Consider the following 20,532-nt stretch of genomic DNA (forward strand, 5'->3'; position numbering starts at 1 on the left):
TCTCAGCTGCTCTGCCAAGCCCCAAAACCACACAAATCAAGAGACAGGCTCTAAAGATATTTTTAATTAAATTAATTCCTTTTCCTTCCTTCCCCATTTCTCCCTTGTCCCCTCCTCCATCCTCTCTTTCTCTCTCCCTGTGTCCCCAGCCTAATGACTTCTAAGCACTGTGACATTTCAGCACTGGCTGTCACTAACACCACACCTCCGTGCTGGTTATAAATTGGGCACAGAGACATAAAATTCCCTGCAGAAGGTCCCTGTTTGATGATATTCTCCGAGGTAAACCTCCAATAGCTCCCTGTTTTCTTTAATAACGCTAATAGGCATAGATTAATTAAACTGTTATATTACTTCCTTCTTTCTACCAGCACCAGTTAGAAATCTTATTACCTGCTCCTCTCCGCTTGCCTTTTCCCCAAGGTGGTTATATTCCAACCAGTTACCAAGGTTTCTCAGAGCCTGTAGCACAAGGTGAAACGGCAGACAGCGTCTCCATGAGGCTGGATCCTGCTCCCAAAACCCCACCGACCTCGGCAGAGCCCGGGCGGGCGTAACCGGGGTCAGGATTAAGCCCGGTTTGTCTGAAGAGGTTCTGTCCTGAAAGCAACAGCAGGGCTATTGTTGAGTCTGGATGCCCCCTCTAAAAGGGACCACAGCTGTAGGAAAGGGAATTGTATACATCCATCAACTCCTCCAGGGCCTCAGGATGTATTAGTTAAGATTGCGGGATAGCATGTCTCGGCTCCACTGAAGGGCTCCTTTGAATGACATGTTGGATATACTGTTGCACATCTGGCTGCTGTATTATTGAATTGCTCTATGGTTGCATTTTCCAGACCACGGGAATGTGTTGGTTCAGGAGTGTAGGGGGGGAAAAGGATGAAGGGGACGACATGTGGGAAAATTAGAGGGATGCATCCCGCAGGGTGGGGTGGGTTTGGATGGAGCCGCGTGGTGGAGGCGGCGGGGGGAGCGAGGCAATGCTTTCACACAAAATGCCGTGTTGCCATTTGAAATCCACTCCAGAGCTTCCTGCTCTAATTAAATTTGTCACCATCGTTACTATAATGCCTGCCATTCCTCCGGTGCTTTTTGTTCTCTGGGATCCCAAAACATGACAGAGGCAAGGGCAGATCCTCTGTGTTTCCTCTGCGGGAGCTTTTTCAGAGCCAAGCAGGGAAAATGCAGTTGTGGGAGCTGCTGTGGGGCGGGAGCACAGCTGCTCCTGGTTTGGGGACACTGGAGTTGGGGGACACTGAGCCTGAGGAGTCTACAAGCAACTCCTGATGGCCATTTCCAACCTTAATGATTCTATAAGGTGTCTTCTGGGACTGCTAATCTGCAGGAGCTTGGGTGAGTGCCCTGGGAAGGCCTGTTGAACCCAGGAGCCCTTCTTGGGCTCTCACTTGGCTCATCCTGTTCTCAGCCCCTCTGTCCCCACTGCCACCAGTGCTCTTGGCACCACGTGTGCCCGCAGGCCACCGCCAGCCTGCCACGAGATGCCCGGTACGGCTGCTCTGCGCCGCACTGGGGCAGGAGGAATTCACTAATTACTCGCAGCTCTTAATATGGCCCCTGAACGCTGCCAGAGTGGCGTGAAGGGCTCAGAGCAGGAGACACAACCTGCTCCATCGTGTCTTCTGTGTCAGCTTGCAGCGAACTGAATGCAAAAAGGCTGTCTGAGCTGAAAACAGCAGAGCCCTTGGAAATTTAAAGGTGCAGAGCACAGAAAACAAAGGCGTTTACACTGCTGAATATTCATCCTGGCGTCTGATTCTGCCAGGAGCAAAGCTTGCACAGCTCCCTTGAAAGCTGATGGGAGGGAACCTTGGTCTCAACCTCATCTTGGGCTCCAGCCCAAATCTGAGGGGCGAGAGCAAATTAGTCCTTAATGCACATATATCTTAGACTAAAACCTGATAAGGGAACTCTCCTATGTTAATTTACCTGAGTTATTTGCTATACTGATTGCTGAAGGTACTCTGATTAACGCATGAAATATTTCTATACCTTCGGTCTGATTAACCCATATCTGCAAAATAAATATTTGTCTCATTATAGTTATGCGATCGTGCAATCAAAGACCCTATCATAATGGGAAAGGGGATTGAGTATCCGTGTGAAAAAGGCAGGGAATGGCGACACAGAACGAGCAGGTTGGAGAGCAGGGAGATGAAGAGCAGGGGCTTGGCTGCAGGGGGAGGCTCAGAGGTCCCAGCCTCTGGCTGGGGGGGTTGAAATGCCGGGGAGGGCACGATTCTCCTCCCGTTTCACCGGTGCTAATTGGGACTAATTCCGTTTGACTCAGCAGCGTTGCGCCAGTCCCAGCGAGAGGAGGGTCAGACCTTGGGAATCACAGGGGTGAGTCCCAGCAGGCTCCCAGCCTCCAGCTTTTTTGAAACAGAAGCAGGGAGTTCCCGGCAGCGCGGTGCGTGTGCCAGTCTCCCAGACGAGCTCTTAAAATAGCCCAGCGCACCAGGCTGTGGCACCGGGGGAGAGCGCGGAGGATGAAGTGTTCCGTCTTCCTGGCCCAGATCCGGGGAGAGGGGGGGTTGGCAGCTCCCTGCCCAAGGCAAAGGTGGTTTACAGTGCCATTTGGGGACGAGGGCAGTTGTCACCCTTCAGCCAGGTGGCAGGGAGCAAAGGAGTCGCCAGCCAGCAATGCCAGCTCTGCTGAGCATGCTGGACATCCTCCCTCAGCGATGGGAGCTGTAAGTCATCTGGAGGAGAGGATCCCCCCCTCTGCTGTTACAGGGCTGTTTTGCATATGCTCCGTTAGGAAAAGAGGAGTTTTATTGTGGCTGTGCAGAAGAGCTAAGTCAAGAGGTTGCTTTATGGCTCGTGGATCCCAGCGTGGAGAGGCAGGCGTCCCAGATGCAGCATATAGCAAAGCCTGGCAGTGGCGTAGAGCACTGCTGCAGCACAGAGCAGGGCTCAGAGAAAGAGCTGAAGTCATTTTTCTTCTAAGGGCAGGGGGTAGTGGGGAGGAAATATGAAGGCAGCCCTGTTGCTAAGGAAATCTGCTCTTTGTACGGTCGTACATTTAGGTAATGCTAATGAAAGGCCATATAGTAGCGAGGTGCGGATGTCAGCACTGTGCACTCCTGGATATTTGATTAGCATTTCTTTGACTTTGCCTCCTCTAACAGAAATACCTGAGTACATGGATATTAGGAAAACAAAATCCCCCTTCTCCTCTGCCAAGAGCCCGGTGTTACGCAGAGAAACGAAAAGCCTTACCAAAATATGACACTCCAGAATGAATGTGTGTTTTTTCCCCCCTGCACACACCCTGGAGAGGATGAGAGCAAACATGTGATGAGAACAGAAATAGTCACATCACTTAATGCATTGCTGGACGGTACCCAGCCAGCACAGCGATGAACCTGGCGTGAGACCCAAGAGCAGCAAACCAGCATAGCATCCCATTTAATGGCTGATGGCCCACAGATGTTTTAAACCTCAAGACTGCATCTCTCAGAGGTTTCCCTGTTGAGTCGAGCATCACTGGGCAGCTTTAGGAGGCAAAGGCTGAGGATGCTCTGTGAGGATGCTCTGTGAGGATGCTCTGTGCAGGGACTCAGCACGTCTGTGGATTAGCTGTGTGTGTGTGGTATCTGAGCCCAGATCCGGTGATCTGGCTTAGGAAGCAGGAGAGGACTCAGGCTGCTGCTGCAGAGCACGAGCACCGTGTCCTGCTCTCAAACGTTGCTGGCAGAATGAGTCAGCCGTTTTCCTTCTCGTGGGGGTCGAGTGGCTGTCCCTGTCTGAGTGTCACTAATGAAAGCACCCAGGAATGGAAGGGCTCTGTGCTTGCATGGCTGGCTTGCAACAGTCTTAAAGACCAGCTGCTCTGCGTGAGACTTCCAGAGAGCAAGAGAGCTTGAATGAAGCCCTTATATCTCTCTCTCTCTCTTTTTCTTTCTTTTATTTTCTTTTTTTTTTTTTTTTTTTTTGCCACACAGTGCAGCGTGGGCTCTGTTCCTCCTCGCCTTTTGCTCTTGCTCCCTGGGGCAGCCCACTGTGTCTCAGAGGCATGAGGAGTGAGTCCTCCTGGGAGTCTTCCAGTTCATGTGAGGAATGGCCCCTCAGGGGATAAATCCGCCAGGGCCCGAGGTGGCAGAGACATCCATGAGCGTCTCTCCTCGATGACAGCAGTGCCTGGGATGGAGATTTGGAGGTTTGCAAGCCTTCACTCCCTCCCTGCCAGCACCTGCCCCTCCCTTTCGCCGTTGTGCAACATCCCAAGGGCAATTACAGCAATGCTTACGTGGAGGAGTGATATTGGGAAAGTATTTAGTCATTTTAACTGTTCTGCTGGTGGCTCCCCTCCCTTAAGGTGGTTCCCATTTATTCTTTTCCCTCTCCCAGCAATTTGTCGAAACTCTCACTGCACCCTGTGGCCCAGCAGCCCTTTTTGGTGCGTCCTTGGGTACTGAGGGCTCCTCTTGGCAAGGAGGAGTGGAAAAGCCACATTCCCATCCGATAATACTTTTCCTTTCCTTTCCTCATCCCTCCCCTGCTTACTACAGTGATTTAAAAGCTTCCGCCCCTTGACAGTGATGCAGGAGGCGAGGCGGAGGGGGGGGGGGGATGATTTTGTAAGCAAAAGTTAAGAGGCAAGGGTCTGAAGAGCTTCTCCTGCTCTCAGAGGCTTCTGGATGCTTCTGTGTCTCTGTCCCTGGAGTGATTTTCCGTGGGCCCAGGGTAAACAAGGCAATCCGTTATGGCAGTTTGAGCGTTACTCCACAAACACGCTGCTGGTCCCTGCCCCCACCGCGGGCTCCCTCTGCTCCTGCTCTTCCTGCAGGGAGCCTTGGTGTGCCACTGGGGTTATCCAGATGCTCATCCACATGTGGGAGCGACCTCCAAGCATCTGAGGGTGACCAAGGCCCCAGCAGGAGCTGGAGTTGAGCCTGGACAGCCCCACTGCTCGTTCTGCAAAACTGAAGAGTGTTCAGGGGAGTTGAGGGACACTGATGCACTCCCAGGGAGGAACATGGAAGAGTCATGGGTATTGTTTATCCTAACAAGAGAGTGAGAAGAAGATCCCACAGTAAAAGGAGATACGCTCACGTGCACACAAGAGCAGCATTAAAAAATACATTATTAAGTTACAAAGTCAGGCACGGAGCGTGTAAGAAATCCTGGAATTAAGGACATCTGAGCAGCTTATGGCCATGGAATGCCATGCATTCATTAGGGGACAGCCTTAACTCTGGTCTCAAGGTGTTTCTTCCGCAGTGTCTCTGCCTCAGGGAGTGTGTGGAATGGATGGAGCTTGGTTAAAAGCAGCTCAGTGTCCAGTTTGTGACTGTTCCCCCAGTATTCTGTCTGCAGCCCCAGTGTCTTGTTCCCTGTGCATTGTGCAAATCCTGTTTCGGGGTTGAAATTGTTCCTCCTGGACTTCCTAAAATGCTGAGCCTGCTCTGGCCTCCGTCTTTCCTTTCCTTCCCTCTGTCCCACCTCTGTGCTGCATGGTGGCTAGCAAGGGGGAGTAGCAGGATCTCCCCCACCAATAACCCTTTTGGGGAGGTCTGGCTTTGCCCTGGGACCCCAGAGCAGGAAGGAATACACTCTGCAGCTCCAGGAGGGCTGATGCGAGTGCAGCCCACATGCTTCACACTGCCAGCATTTGATTTTCCATCTGTTTTTTGTTTTGGTTCAGTTAAAGGCAGAGAGGAGAGGTGGGTTTTGGTGTGAACCTCTCGTCTGTCTGCATGCAGTGTGTGGGACAAAGGCAGCTTAGCATGGAAAGCCCCAGAAGCACCCCAAGGAGTGGGCTGGGGGACTTAGAAGACATCATTTCTCTTGAAGCTGTGGGAAAAGTGTATATTTAGGACAAGCAGCCTTGCAGCCTGCTGTATGTGTTCACTGTCTGAGAGCAGAGCCAGCCAGAGCCTGGAGGGGACAGATGGAGGAATTAAGGACATCTCAGCTGGGCAGCAGGACCAAGGGATGCTTGCAGGGAAGCTGGCTTCCACACCTGAACCACTTTGGAGACGAGGCTGGGAGTTACCAGAGCTTTTCTTAGCAAGAGAGCCCTCCACCGGAATAATGTGTTGTGGACATAAAAGGAGATCTGGAGAGGGAATATTTTCACTCTGGAAGCTGCTAAGGAACTTGCATTTAGCTGCTAGCAATCTGTTTCAAACTGAGTTCCTGTCCCAGGAAAGAGAAAGCAGAGCAGTCTCGCTGTGTGGACCGACTGTAAATTCTTTTCTGGCTTTGTTGGGGAAAAACAATGTGCTCTCAGTGAAAACCTCCCAGAAATCCAGGACGTGGGTATTTTATAAGTCAGCCCTTTGGAGAGAGCAGCTAAGGAGACCAGTCAAGTAGATCTCCTGACTTTTATTTACTGGCAAGTCAGTGGAGTGGCTGGAGAAGGACGGAGATGCTGCCGCCCTCATGGAGACGGGCAGGTCACGGTGACACACGCATGACCCCAGGGAGAGAGGCTGGGAAAGCATTCCTGAGAGAAGAGATTTGAAAGGAATATGTCTAGCAGAGCACAGAACTCAAAAAGTCACGGTGAAACTTTGCATTTAGATGCCTGCAGCAGCAACCCGGGAAGTTTTCCACGAGGACCGAGACATTTCCCGCCTCACGGCATTTGCTTAGAAAGAATTCATAAATATACCCACCACTACTAACCATCCTTTTCTGCTGGGAATTGCCATTAGCAGCTAAATTCAGTGTTTTACATATAAAAAGCACCAAGACTTAATTCTGTGCAATGCTTTCTTCAAAGTCTTTGTAGGAGAGACAGCTCCAAGCTGGATTTGGGCTGAGTTACTGCGAGGTGTTGGGAAGCAGGGATTGTATCAGGGCAGGATGTGTGATGGCAGCACCCAGGAGGTGCACGTGGTGCAAGATGAGATGTCATGAAGGATGGGGTGTATGACCCTGAGAGGGACCTGTCAGACCTGTGAGTCTCTGCACATGGAAGCAGCTTCCGTCAAACGTGCACAAATGACACTCACTGGGAGACCAAAAATGGACGGATTTTCCTGGATGTATCAAGAATCCTAGAATCACAGGATGGTTTGGGTTGGAAGGGGCTTTAAAGATCGTCTCATTCAACCCCCCTGCCATGGGCAAGGACACCTTCCACTATCCCAGGTGGCTCCAAGCCCTATCCAGCCTGGCCTTGGACACTTCCAGGGATGTGACAGCCACAGCTGCTCTGGGTAAACTGTGCCAGGGCCTCCCCACCCTCACAGGGAAGAATTTCTTCCTAATATCTAATCTAACCCTGCCCTCTGGCAGTTAAGAAGCACGAGAAGCACATCCCTGACTCTAATTATCCCATCACATTGCAAATCCCTGCTGCAGCACCGGGGGCTGTGTGAGATGTTCAGCCTTTTGGATAGGGAGGGAGATTCCTGTTCCCTCAGCCGCTTTTGTAGCAGGAGCTGGACTTTCCCAGCCAAGGTTGTACCCCTGCTGAAAGCAGCCTGGAGCGAAGGTCCCCATGGAGTTGCTTGTTTGGAAGGGAGATGTAGTCTCATGCTCTGGTCTGCAGAGGAGTTACCAAACACAGGGAATTAGGATGGGATTTCAGTGGAAGCAGATTATCCCGTTTCTCTCTGAGCACATTTCTGCCTCTGAATCAGCACATGACAGGCAGGGCAGCCGGGGCAGCCAGCAGGGCAGTTCCCATGCATGCCAGAGGGGACTGAGCCCAGGCCAGGGAGGGTTCCCTGTGCTCCCAGCGTGGCTGGAGCAGGAGCTGGGATGGCAGGAGAGGGATGCAGGGGGAGCAGACGGCGGGTGCGGTGCTGGAGGGGCGGCACAAGGCGCTGTCAGAACAGCGGGGACTCGCGCTGGCGACGGCTGCAAATGGAGATGGAAAGGGCTGGAAAGGAAAGGACTCAACACAGCTGGTCCCCTTCGGCTTTGATCTTGAAAGCAGAGGGGTGTTGGCCACAGAGAAGAAGAGGGGAAGAAGGGGGATGACTCATAAAAATATTGGTGTTTCCATGAAGATGCTGTTACCTGAGGACAGGAAGGAGGAGGGACCTTCCCTGCAAATGTGGAGGGAGCTGGAAGAAAAAGTCCCCCTTGTGTAGAAATTTCCAGCCTTCTTAGGAACACAGAGCTGTTTGCTCTGGAGCCAGCGGCTTGGTTGTTTGCTGGGAGTTGCTGGTTTTGTGCAGAGCAGAAGGTGGTTTGTGTGCTTGTTGCTTCAGGGGAAAAAAAAAAAGAAAAAAATAAAGGAAGAGCTGGTTTTCTTGGAGGCCTGTGTGGTGGAGATGTATTTGGAAGAAGAAAGAGGGCTCTCCTTCCTGCTGCTGGGTGAGGGGTCAAGGGGGATGATCCAGCCCCGGGTAGCTGGGGAGAATTCAAGCACTCCTCAGCAGCTTTGGTCAGAAACTCTGGCCACAGGAGGCCTGAGGTTTGATCTTGCTGGCCACCACAGGGATTGTGCTGGGGAGAGGGTTGTAGTTTTCTCACAGGCACGTAGATTTGCTCCATGTACCCATTCTTTCTGCTCACAAGTGACAGAAGTGGCTTGTCCTGCACAGGAGGACACGAGAAGGACGGATGGACACAGGTGATGCCAGTTCTGTACCAAAGCAAGCTCAAACTTCCTCTGCCCCCTCCATGAGCCCTTGGGGGATTCCAGCTCACAGAAGCCATACATGCAGCGTTGGACCAGCTGTAATTTTTATCCTGGAGGCAAAAATCACTGGAAATAATGCTTCATCACTCTGAAGGTCCTGACACCACCCTTAACCACCACATCACGAACCTCCTGTCGCAATTGTGATCTGCGTATGTGTCAAATCTTGCCTCGCAGATAAAAGCTGCTCCGCAGGCACCTTTTGTACTAAAATACGGAGCCTTTAAAATGTGAAAGAAACAACAAAATGTAGGACGCCACACAAAGCTGACCCACTGGGGACTGGGGGGGGAAGAAAAACCCGCAAGAAGGAGGGCTTGACATACAAAAATTGTTTTGTTAACAAAGCATCATTGTTCCACTCTGAATCGGTTTGACTGGAGTGGTAGAAACACCCCATCTGGAGACAGATGGAGAGTTTTCTGGCTAAAGAGACGGCGGGAGGAGGGCCGGCTGACAAGCCAGCAGATAGCATTGTCTGCTGCTACCTTGGCAATGGAGAGGAGAAAGGGCAGGTGGCAGATCAGGCGTCCCCTGTGCCACCTGCCCAGCACGCCAGATCCCTCTGCACAGGGAGGTGCGTGCCCAGGCTGGCTGCTCACACCTTGGGATAATCCTCCTCTTTTCTTTCAGGGCTGGTTGGGTGTTCATAGGGACCAGCCAGGTGTCTGGGGAGGCTGCAAGCCACCAAGTTCCCCTCCATGGTGATCTTGGTGAGATGGTCCTGCTCCACTTGTGTGCTGTGGCAGGCCTTGGTGTGGTGTGGGTTTAGCAGCTCTGGGGGACCAAAGTACAAATCTCATCTTGCTCCTCCTCTTGCATGGATTTTGCCACTAACTTCCAGGAGAGCAGGGTTTGGGCTGCTGGGATGAGTGGAAACCAGCATGGTCAGAGCTGCAGGGAGTGAAACTAGTGGGAGCAGCAAGAGTTGATGCAATGCCAAAAATGCCCAGGGATGGGTCATGTGTGAGGTACTCAGGTTGACCCAACAGGCCTCCAGGATGCCTGAGGGATCTTGGATTGGCCTGACCATCTTGCTGAGTTTGGGAATGAGCGAAGAGAAATCTGAGTTGAATGCCCAGGGCCTTTGAGCTACAGCACAGGCTAAATGTGAGGTGTATTATGGCATCAGGCTCTGCTCCTGAGAGCTCACCAACAGCCCCTGCTCCCTCTGCTGCCTTCAGTGCCTGATGGGAAACTCCAGGGTGGCTAATGCTCCTGACAGAGCTTTGAGGGATTGTACCCTGCCCACCCTATCTGAATTCCTGATGACTTGCTAATTGCTTGACACAGTCTACTTGCAATGCAAGAGACAGGCTCACGTCATCCTCTGTGGTTTGCCAGGGGAGAGTGTGAACCTCTTTTTGACTTGCCTTGAAATAGATGAAAAAGAATAGAGCTCGATATGATTAATGTGAAAACTTCAGCTTGGTTTCCTGCCTTGGCATCTGGGCTTTGGTCTTCTTAGCATCACCGTGCCTTGTTTTTAGAGGATTGGCTGCACGTGGGAGCATCTGAGAGCTGATGGTGCTGGCTGTGCTGTGGTGGTCTGGGGGCTCCTCTGCAAGGTCTGTCCATAATCCCCAGCTGCCTGAGACATTCCAGGTTTGTGCAGCAGTCACGTAAGGATTCAGGTGGTTGCCTCAAGGCACTGCTGAGATAATACCTCAAGGGGCTTCTATTCAAACCCACTGAGGCCTTTACAGTTGCATGGTGGAAATCTATTCAGATGCAGCATGGCTTTTCAGGGAGCCAGATGAGCAGCCCAGCTTGGCCACTGGCTGTGGGCAGGTGGTCACCTATGCAGAGTGGACCAGCACAGCTTTGATAAACCCTGAAAAACTATGTGGAAGGATTAAAAGAAGAGGTGGATTTGATCTTTGAGCCTTGGGGCTGCAGATGCAGCAGTGTGGTGGTGGCAAGGGGTGATGCCCTAGTGTCCCCTGACACATCCAAAGTGTTCCCATGGGCTTGCAGAGCTAGGTTCAATTTTGGCTTCCCTGCCTGGCTTACTGGGTTTATCTTCTGCATGGCCTGCTCTGGGATGGATCCCACCTGATCCGAGCAGTGCTGAGCTGGTCCAGAGGGACGCGGAGCAGGGAGGAGTGTGAGGGTGACAGGAAAGTCTGTGTCACATCCTGCTGTTCAATGCACGGGGTCCCCAGGTGTTTGCATCCATTGTGGCACCACAGGTGACTTCGGGGTGAAGTGGTCTCAGGGGAGAAGTGAATGGGGTCACGGAATGCAAGATGGAGTAGAACAGGATGGCTCTATTCACCTGAGCTCTCCTACAGTGTGTTGTGGTTTTCCCAGAGGGAAGAGACTTGGACTTTGGAGAAGCTAAATCTTAGGGCAGTCATCCCCTGCTTTTGCAGCCATTTGCCTTCCCTGGGCTGCTGGGGACACCGTTTCCTACAGCCTGCTCCAAAAAATCATCCTTTTGCTGTGTCGGATTTCGGCCCTGCTGCTGCACCAGCTGCACCGTGCTGGCAGGAGGGGAGAGGAGAGGAGAGGGAAGGTGAGGCAGGGTGGGCAGCTCTGCTGGTACTGGCTGCTGTCACAGCACAGCGCCCTTGACGTGGCGGTGGGTGCCAGGAGCCAGCCGGGGCACGGACCCCGCTGCCGGTCACTGCCTGCCCTGGAAGGAGGAGACAGGGTCTGGATAGCCGGTGATGCATCAAAGCATCCAGGAGTGAGGTCTGCCACCTGCCTGGCAGCGGGTCAGGGTGCTGTTCTCTTTGCCCTGCCGCTTGGAAAGCAGAGTACTGCCCTGGGGAAGTGCCATCCACCCCATCCCGCTGCCGTGCGCAGTGGGAAACCTTTCACCTTGCTTTCCCCTGTGCAGAAAGGGTTGGCACATTCGCATGCGAGCTCTCCTGGGAAGCGGAGGGGATGGATTCACCTTGCTGAGAGGAGAGGGAGACACTGGGAAAGAGGTGCTGGGATGGGCACAGAGCGGATTAATCGGTCTCCAGTGAGCGGTGCGAAGGCGCCCGGGGAGGTCGGGCGCATTCGGGCGCTGTTGTGCTGCTCTCTCTGCCTCCCAGTCGCCTCCTGTGCCGGGCTCTGTGAATCAGCATTTCTGCAGCCGGAACAAGACAGCGGGGAAAGGCAGGAGGATGTCAGGGCACGGGGAGCCTGGCAGGGAGGAGGATGGAAGGGACCTCATTAAAAAGGGGCAGCCTGTGAGTTGGGGGTGGTCTCATGCCGCGGCTCTGCAATCTGCTCCCTCCAGGTTTTTGCTCATTACCACCGTACACCCCCCGTGCACGGCGGCGAGGTAAACAAGCACTGGGAGCGATGCCTCCCCTTCCCACCCGGCGACGGGGGAATGTGACAAGCTGGCACTGGGAGATGGCATGAAAGCGATGTGATCCGCCGCAGCTCCTGAGCCGAGAACCTGGGGAGATCCAGTTACAGCAGCGGGGTTAGAACAAAAGAGATTTGCCTCCGGGATCAATTCCTCTCCATTTTCCGGGCTGTGCACGTGTGTGTGCATGGAACGGCCTCGGTCTCTGCCGCACCGGCAGCCCAGGGCCCGGCTGAGCACCAGGGCTCTGATGCTCTGGAATGCTTCTTTTTCCCAAAACAGGGAGAGCAGGGTAATCCCCTGGGACAGGCCTAGAAATAGCAAGGCCAGGCCAGGCTTTGCAGTGCTTGGAAATCAGGAGCCAAGCTGGGCAGCTGGTGGCTGCTGGAGCTCCAGCCTTTACTCTGCCAAAGGCTGAGCTCTGGGCTGGGATGTGAGACCACCCCTGGTCCCCATGGTTTACTCCCAAGGCATTTTCAGTGATGCCTCCTCCTCTCCATCATAAGGTTGGCCAGTGAGTAAAACCCCAATCCCTCAAAAGCAAGATACCAGGAAAACCTAGACTGGGCAAATGCACTTTTCTGCCCCATAATGGCTTTGCCAACACCACATTATCTGAGATGCCTTTAACCCATGGCCGTGGTAGGGCTGGGGGAATCATGAGCCTTTCGTGTGTGCTGCAGAGCCAGCTCAAGGAATAATCAGCAGGATCCTGCAATCCTGCACCCTGGGATGCTTGTCGCTCATTTTGGGGGGGGGTTGGGTGGCTTATTTGGGGGTGGGGTTTTTTTGGCATATTGCCTTCTCCCAAATGCCGCCGGGGATGAGCCATGGAGAGCACAGATGTGCATCCCAAGCATACCACAACAAGGTTCCTGATTTAAGGACTGTGATTAACCTCTTTCCGACAGTTGCTAACCAGGTGCAGGATTGTAACGGGAAGAGGAGAAAGCTCAGTGAAAACAGCCACTTTTCCTCCGTCACCTGGAAATGCACACGGATGCCATTTTCTGCCTGGAAATCTGGCATATTTTAGGATTTATAATGGGTGCAGGGACACCCTGTTTGTGTCAGCACTGAGCTGTAGCTGCTCCCCAGAGGCTGTCTCCTCCTTTCCTGCTTGGGATCCCACAAACAAGGCATGCTGGTGTGTGAGATCATGGGCCCCCTGGGGCTATACATGCAGGGTTGCTAACAGGAAACTGGGCAGAAAATCACCCTGCATTTGCCCACTCCAGGTTTTCCTGGTATCTTGCCCTTAGGAAAGCTGGGTATCCAGAGGAGAAGTGGTATTTCACAGTTAGGCATGAAAAGGGGAACCATTGCAGCTTGTGATTTGCAGGCAAGAGTTAAACCAGGAGCTGCCAAAGTTGCTCATTTTCAGGAAATCTGGTATCCGTGGGATTCAGGGCTCCTTTGGCCAGGACTACAAAAGCTGGAGAGGGACTCTTTCCAAGGGCATGGAGTGACAGGACAAGGGGGAATGGCTTCACATTGACAGTGGGATAGATTGGATATTTGGAAGAAATTCTTCCCTGTGAGGGTGGTAAGGCCCTGGCACAGAGAAGCTGTGAATGCACCACCCCTTGAAGTGTCCAAGGCCAGGTTGGAAGGGGCTTGGAGCAACCTGGGATAGTGGAAGGTGTCCCTGCCCATGGCAGGGGTTTGGAACAAGATGGGCTTTAAGGTCCCTGCCAAGCCAAACCATTCTGGGATTCCATGACTGCCGCTGGCCTCCCAGGTCTGGGTTTTGTGTGTGTCACTCATAAATGCTGTATCTCATCCCAAATACCCCTCTGGCATCATGGTGTGGTTTCAGACCAGCTTTGGAATTCCCTATGCTGTGGTGTGTGTTCATGGATCACTTCCTGCACTGTGTTTTTTGGAGAGCCAGGCTCTTACTGCTTTTCCAGCCCCTGGCTGGATGGTTTTAGGACCCCCTCATTGTACCTCCTCTCCTTTCCATCTCCCCATCTCTTAACTGCAAATCTCTGTATTTCTTCCCAAAGAAGAGGCTGCAGTCTGTGTTTCACACTGAGGCTCCAAACACTTTGCAGAGTCAAGAGCTGTTCCATGGGGGAACAGCAGGGAGAGAGAGGGATGGGGGCACAGCAAGAGGGCACCCCCTAAAGTGGGTGAGTAGAATATAGGTTTGGGAAATCTGAAGAGACAGAAAAATGTATTAAAAACAATTAATAGCTGCTCCAAACAAGGATTTAACCTGAAACCAAAGCCTTAGGGAGGGAGGAAATGAAGTGGCGTATGATTGTTATTTTATTGCTTAATATTTTTTTAAAAATATGATATGCTAAATGCAAATAAGCATTTGTACCAAGCAGGAGAGGGAGGGGATGGAAGACATGCTGGGAAAAGTGAGTGGGATCTAGGTTTTGCATCGTTCACTGAATTACTGGCAGGTCTTTTGTAACATCTGTTAAAAATAAAACAAACATTCATTTCCATTTCTCACTGCCTGAGATGGCTCCTGCAAAAAAATTTCAACCTGTCCAGGAATTCATCTTGAAAGTTGCCCTCCCTCTCCTCACGCCTCCTCCAGGGGAGATTTCCTTCCTGGACTTCCCAGGGGCTCCATTAGCCCCACATTAAAGCCTTTCTACTTTGCTCTAAAACTCTCCATCGGAGTAAAAGGAATTCTAATAAACCACTGGGAAGACTCTGCTATTCACTCTTTCCATGGAAACACGGCGCTGCCTTGGAGCAGAGCTCCTCTCGATGGAGCCTGGGTCACGGCAGGAGGAGACCAAGGAGGGTTGCAGAGATGGTTTCCATTATAAGAGACCTTTTGAGAGGAATAATCGCTGCTCTCCCACCAAGGAAAGCCTCCGAGATGTCAGGGGCCTTGGCACGGCGCGGGAGCGGGGCCGGCCTCGCAGGGGGTGGTGGTGGGAAGTGGGATCTGCTGGGCGCTGAGAAACTCATTAAAACATCTGATCAGTGGAAATTAAGGCACCCAGGAATGATTCCTCCCTCTCAGTGGGAAGGTTGAGTCCAGCAGGGTGGGTGGACCCGTGCTGCTGGAAGAGGCTACACAAGGAGGCTCAAGGCTGGGGACGTGGGGTACGGGGAGGGCACGGGGTCACGGGAGGACAGTGGTGGCTCCACGCCCAAGGCTGTGCTGCACAGACCAAACATCACACCACAAAAATACATTTTTCAAGGCCAAAAAAAGCCTGTTTGCTCTGGGAGGGGATTTCTGGCTGTTCTCTGGGTCCCAGACGGGAGCTGGACAAGGAGGTCAGTGGATGGATCCCTACCTAAAGCCACTGTGATATAATTAATTTCCAGCCTCCTCGCAGGCACAGTCATTCTGAGTGTTGCTGTTCTGACACTACACTGCAAGATGAAGGATTTTATTTTTTTTTTTTTTAAGCGTGAGGAAGCTTGTTAGAAATAGCCCGAAGGGTAAAGTTAGGAAATGAAAATCCATCGGATCCGCTCGGAGCCGATGCACAGAGCTTGATGAGAGCTGGGGCAGGGCTGCTGCTCCTGCCTGTGAGCAGCCACCGCACACGTGGGGTGTGTGGCACCCCAGCCAGGGGACAAAAACCATCCTTTGGGATGGCTGGGAGTGGGGCTGAGGGAAAATCTGCCAGGATGAGAGATGAAAGAAAGATGAATGAAAAAGAGCCAGCTTAGAGCATCCTGTGTAGGTGCTGGGGAGGTCCTTGGACCTCAGGTTGGCCACTCATGTCAAGGCTGGATGAGGAGGCTGGTGGGAAAAGCTCCGTTTTCTCAGGATGCCTTATCATTTAGGTTGAAGCAGTGAGACACCAAGGGAGCCAGAGTGCCTTTGTTTTAGCAGCTCCAGAAATAACATTGCAATGAGTCATTATTTTTTAGCCTCTCCAGGGCAGGAGGTGCGGGGTTACGTCCAGGGAAGCCTCCAACTTTGATCAGCAAGGTGAGCCCTGCTCTCATGGCAGGGAAGGTGGGAAGAGGCTTTTTGGTGCTGGTCGTGCTGTTTTGTGGTAGCTCAGGGTGAAGATCTGCTCCACAATGCTCTGGATCTGGATGTTATCAAGGGGATGGAAACTTTTCAATCTGCACAACTGAGCAGCAGCATCCTCTGTGAGCTTGGAGGTTTTAATGAGTGAAGTTAATTGGTGTTATAGGTGGTGGTCTCCCACCCAGTCAGTGGTTGGGCTTAGATAGACGTGACCGTGTCATGCAAACAGAGGTGATGTGGGTGTTGACGCCTCAGAAATGCTGAGAAGTCATGAAATCAGCCTCTTTGAACCCGTAAATCGTAGGTGCTGAACTTTAAAGGTTCCAGAAAAATAACAGTGTTTAGTAATCAAAGTGTTTGGTGGTGATTTAATTTGCATATGGGGCTCTCTGGGGTTTGTGGTTTCAACCTTTCTCCCCACCACAGTGAGGTCAGGGTTGGAGGAGAGCAGAGATGAGGTCTTCCTGAAATCACAGGACTCCTGGAGGTGGGAATTTCATACATACCAGAGCTGGGAAATAACATGGACAGACCAGATTGTTGAATTTATTGGATTGTAGAGTAAAAATAACAAATCCTTTAGTCTTCTGTCAATCCCAGAGGAGAAGCTGGGGGTGACGTCCTTTGGGTCCATCCCACCTTGGCTTTACTAGGGTGGTAGTCACGGTTTGTGATGCCAAACAGTGCCAGGCTCTTGTGTGTGAAGGGCAGGGCAGGTTGGTGATTAAGGGGAATAACACCAAGTCCCTGGAGAGCCGTGAGGTCCCAGCTTGATTTACCATCCTGCAGAGAGGCTTGTGTGAAGCTGGAGGTGGCTGGGAACATATTGTGGTGTATTACCCACAAACAGCCAGACTGGGTCTGCCATGGGGATGGGGATGGGGATGAGGATGAGGATGAGGATGGGGAGGAAAAAGATGGCAGATGAGAACAAGCAGTCTGCTTTTGCAGGTACTGTATCCCCTTGTGAGGTTTGGTCTGGTTTGCAGCTTGATGGCTCCTATCTCGAGTAATTAACAGGGAAAAGAGAGGGCCTGGTTATCCATCCTTCAAGAGCAAGGGGTTGAATTGAAAGGCAGCGCCTTGGAAGTGGATCAAATAGCTCTCCAGCCCCCCGCGTACGGCTCGGAAACTTGCTGCCGTGCTGCGTTATCAAGGTGAACAGCTTTAGTTCAATTAACGAGAGGCTCAGAGCGGAGCCGTGGGAGGAGGCAGGGCTGGGCGTTTGCGCCCTTCGGGCAGCAACCGGAGCTGCGCGGTACCGACCCCGGCACCGGTCCCGGTACCGGCACCGACCCCGGCACGGCACGGGTGGCCCGGTGTGCCAGGGCCACCACAGCTCTGCGTCCCTTGGCGAGGGGACCAGCTGCCCCTCCTCGCCTCTGCGACGGCTTTTATTTATTTACCCCTTGGAAAAAATCGGTGTGTGTGTGTGTGTGTGTGTATGGAAGGGTTGCTTCTTTGTTAGCACCTCCCTTTTCCCCTCCTGCTAATAATAAACCTCCCGAAAATCAATCGCTCCCAGCGATGATTGCCACCGGCTCACCGTGCACCTAAATCCCCGCAGATGATGGTGCTGGGAGCCAGCGCGCCTGGATTTTTCCTGCCGGTCGCTGCCTGGGCTGCAGCTGGCTCCGGCACGCAGAAAGCTGCAGGTGTGATTTGTTCATTTGCCTCCACCTCCCCCCTTTTCCCCCCCGCGCTGCCTCCCTCCTGCTCTGCTTCCCTGCCGAGCCCACCTAGCTCATCCCACCCAGCTCATCGCGCCGGCCAGACCCGCATCCCACCCTGCGCCGGCTCCGGCATCTCCCCGGTGCAGTGCTGGCGGAGGGTTGGGATGGCTGGGGCTGGAGAGAGTGTGTGTGGAGGGGAGAGAAGGGGGGGTTAATCTGGTGCTACGAGGTTGGAAGAGGAAAAAAAAAAAAAAATCAAAACTATAAAGAAGGCAGCAGCCTCCTCCTTTTCCTTCTCCCCCGCTCCAGAGGATTAAGCCTACAAAAAAAAAAAAAAAAAAAAAAAAAAAAAAAAGAGAGAGAAAAAAAATGTCTGCAGCTTTCTGTTGACCCTGCATGATGGCATTTTTGCGCTCTGTGTGCTGCCTCTGCTGATTGCTATTCCTGGCACAAACACACACACACACGCACACACACACACACACACACACACATAGCCCCAGCACGGCTCACACGGGCACGGCGAGCCCACTCCAAAATACAAAAAACAAAAACAAAAAAAACCAAAAAACCCAAAGGAAAAAAAAAAAAAAAAAAAAGCCCAAACCCAACCCAAAGCGGTGCCGCTCGGTGTCCCTGGCCACCCTGGTCTGTGTCGGGAGAGCTGCCAGCACCCGCTGCCGCTCGCCCTCTCCTCCACCCCACTTCTCACCTCGGTCCCCAGCTCCAGCGAGCACTTTCTGCCGGAGCCGCCCGCAGCCAGAGCCCTCCACCACTCCTACCGCTGGCATTACATTTTCAGGCTGGATGCTATAGGGCCGTTTCTAATTACCTTATATCCCCTAGTGGTCTATGAATAATGGTTAGTGAAGGAGCTCAGAAGGGCTGCTGAGAAGGGAAGGAAAAAAAAAAAAAAAAAAAGGAGAATTGTGCTATTTCTCACATTTTTTTTTCTAAGGATCTAATCTGGCTACTGTGCTCTGGAAGAGGAGGAGAGCGAGCCAGCAGGAGAGAGAGGAGAGAGCGAGGACCATCGCAGGTATTGTTGCAAGCTACATCTTTGTGCTTTTTTTTCCTTTTTTTCCTTCTTTTTTTTTTTTTCTTTTTTTTTTTTTCCTTGAAGCCGCAGCAGAATTGGAAGGGAGGGCGTGAAGGGGGTGGGGGGGGGGGCGGCGGGTGAGGGTGTGCGGACAGAGCTTTTCCCGGATTTATTTTTTCTCTTGTGCAACTCGTGTGCTGCTGCGATTGAATGGATGCAGGGCGCCGGCATCGCGGAGTTTGGGGAGGGAGGGGGGATTATACGTGCGTGTGTGTGTGTGTGTGTCTTGTGTGTGTTGTGTGTGTGTCCTATTTGCAGCAGCAACGGAGGAGCCGGGGGGCGTGTGTGGGGGGGTTGTTTTGCTTTTCTGGAAGTAATAAAGAAATTTGCAACCGGTCCAAAAACCCCTCCTGACTTGCCGATTGATGGGTGTCTGAACAAAGATACAGCTGAGACTTGGAAATGTTTGTGTGTGGAAGGGGTGGATTTCGTTTTGCTTGTCCTGGATCCCTACTTTTGGAAAGTTAAAATAATAATGGGCAAGGGGCTGTGAAAGCCTCTGCAGAGGGAAGGCTTCCCGGGAAGGCTTATTTAATTGAGGAGTTATGGATGTGCATGGTTTTATACTTCCAAAAGTTGCGGCGGTGCCGCGGGCGGGCGCCTGGCTCTCCTTGCCGTTGTCTGCACGTGAGAACGCTGACTTGATGGATTTTCTTTCTTTTATTCGGTGGCTGGCGGGGCAGGGAAAAATGGATCTAGCAGATAACCCAAGGAATCGTGGGGTTTGCACATCTGGCTGCGCCTTTGGAAACCCCCTTGATGGGACTTTCACCTCCCGCTCCCATTCTCCCACGGCAAATTTTGCCTCCAAATCCTCCGTTGACATTAATAAACAAACAAACCAGGGAATAGCCGTGGAGCCCGGTTGAGGGGGCTCGGAGTGCTGCCCGGGGGTGGGGAACCGTGTGCTTTTGTTTTAAATAACGAAACGGCGATGATTGAAAACATATGAATAGGATGCAATGCAGAGCGGGTGTGTTACGGGGCGGGAGGGGGGGGGAAGAGCTGGAAAACTGCTTATACGACAGAAGCAGAGCTTGAATGAGTGTGCTGAGATGAAAGGCGAGGGGTCCGTCCCTCGCCCGGCTGCGAGGGGGGGCGATTCCCAAAGGCAGAGGAATGATCTCGGGGTGGGGAAGCTCATTGAGGAGGAGGAAAAAAAAAAAACCCTAAAAAACACCCAACCAACCTGAAGTATGTGATTACATCCCGTCCAACTTTGCCGCTTGCGGCGTTAATGGAGCTAATTGTCCTCAAAAATAATAAAACCAGAGGGGAAATATGCCTGTGTGTGGATGGGAGGGGGGGGGGGAGATGTGCGGGGAGCAGAAGCAGGTCCCAAAATCCCACCGGCTCCCCCAAAAAAGCCGCCGAGGTGGGGGATACCAAACGTGGCCGGATTGTGTTTATTTGGGCGGAAATAAAGATGGAGCGACTGCCCTGGGGAAGGCTGAAATCCCCCGGGGAAGGGCTCCGAAACCGCGCCGGTGCTGCCCTTCGCTGCCTGCCCTGCCTGGCCTTGCTTTTGTGTTTGTTTGCTTCCGAGGAGGGGGGAGAAGGGAGCTGGGGGGGCTGCGAAGGCGGGGAGAAGCCGTGAGGGCGGAGAGCCGATTTAAATTGGACTTAATGGATTCCCAGGGCAGCTCTTTTAGATGAAAGTCAAAATAAGAGCCAAAGTGAATCTCAGCAGACCTGTCTGTTGCATTAGAGATGCAGCCCTTCCTCTCCCTCCCCTCCCTTTATTCTTTAAAAGAGAGGGGGAAAAAAAGTGTTATCCTTACGGAAGACGGCGTGGAGTTTCTCATTCCTATAATGCGAGCTCTAATTGAAGAACTTGCAGCCTCTTGGGAGAGT

The 20,532-nt window shown here is 52.5% G+C and overlaps 1 protein-coding gene across 2 annotated transcripts in view; it reads left to right on the forward strand.

Moving 5' to 3' along the window:
- RAI1 (retinoic acid induced 1) overlaps nucleotides 1-20,532 on the forward strand; it is a 72,402-nt gene that overhangs the window by 16,586 nt on the left and 35,284 nt on the right. For both annotated transcript variants that reach the window (XM_077786897.1, XM_077786896.1), the window contains exon 2: nucleotides 18,538-18,618. The gene's annotated coding sequence lies outside the window, so the exon portion shown is untranslated. The remainder of the gene's footprint in view (nucleotides 1-18,537; nucleotides 18,619-20,532) is intronic.

Source organism: Lonchura striata, chromosome 16 (assembly GCF_046129695.1).
Source record: "Lonchura striata isolate bLonStr1 chromosome 16, bLonStr1.mat, whole genome shotgun sequence".
NCBI lineage: Eukaryota > Metazoa > Chordata > Aves > Passeriformes > Estrildidae > Lonchura > Lonchura striata.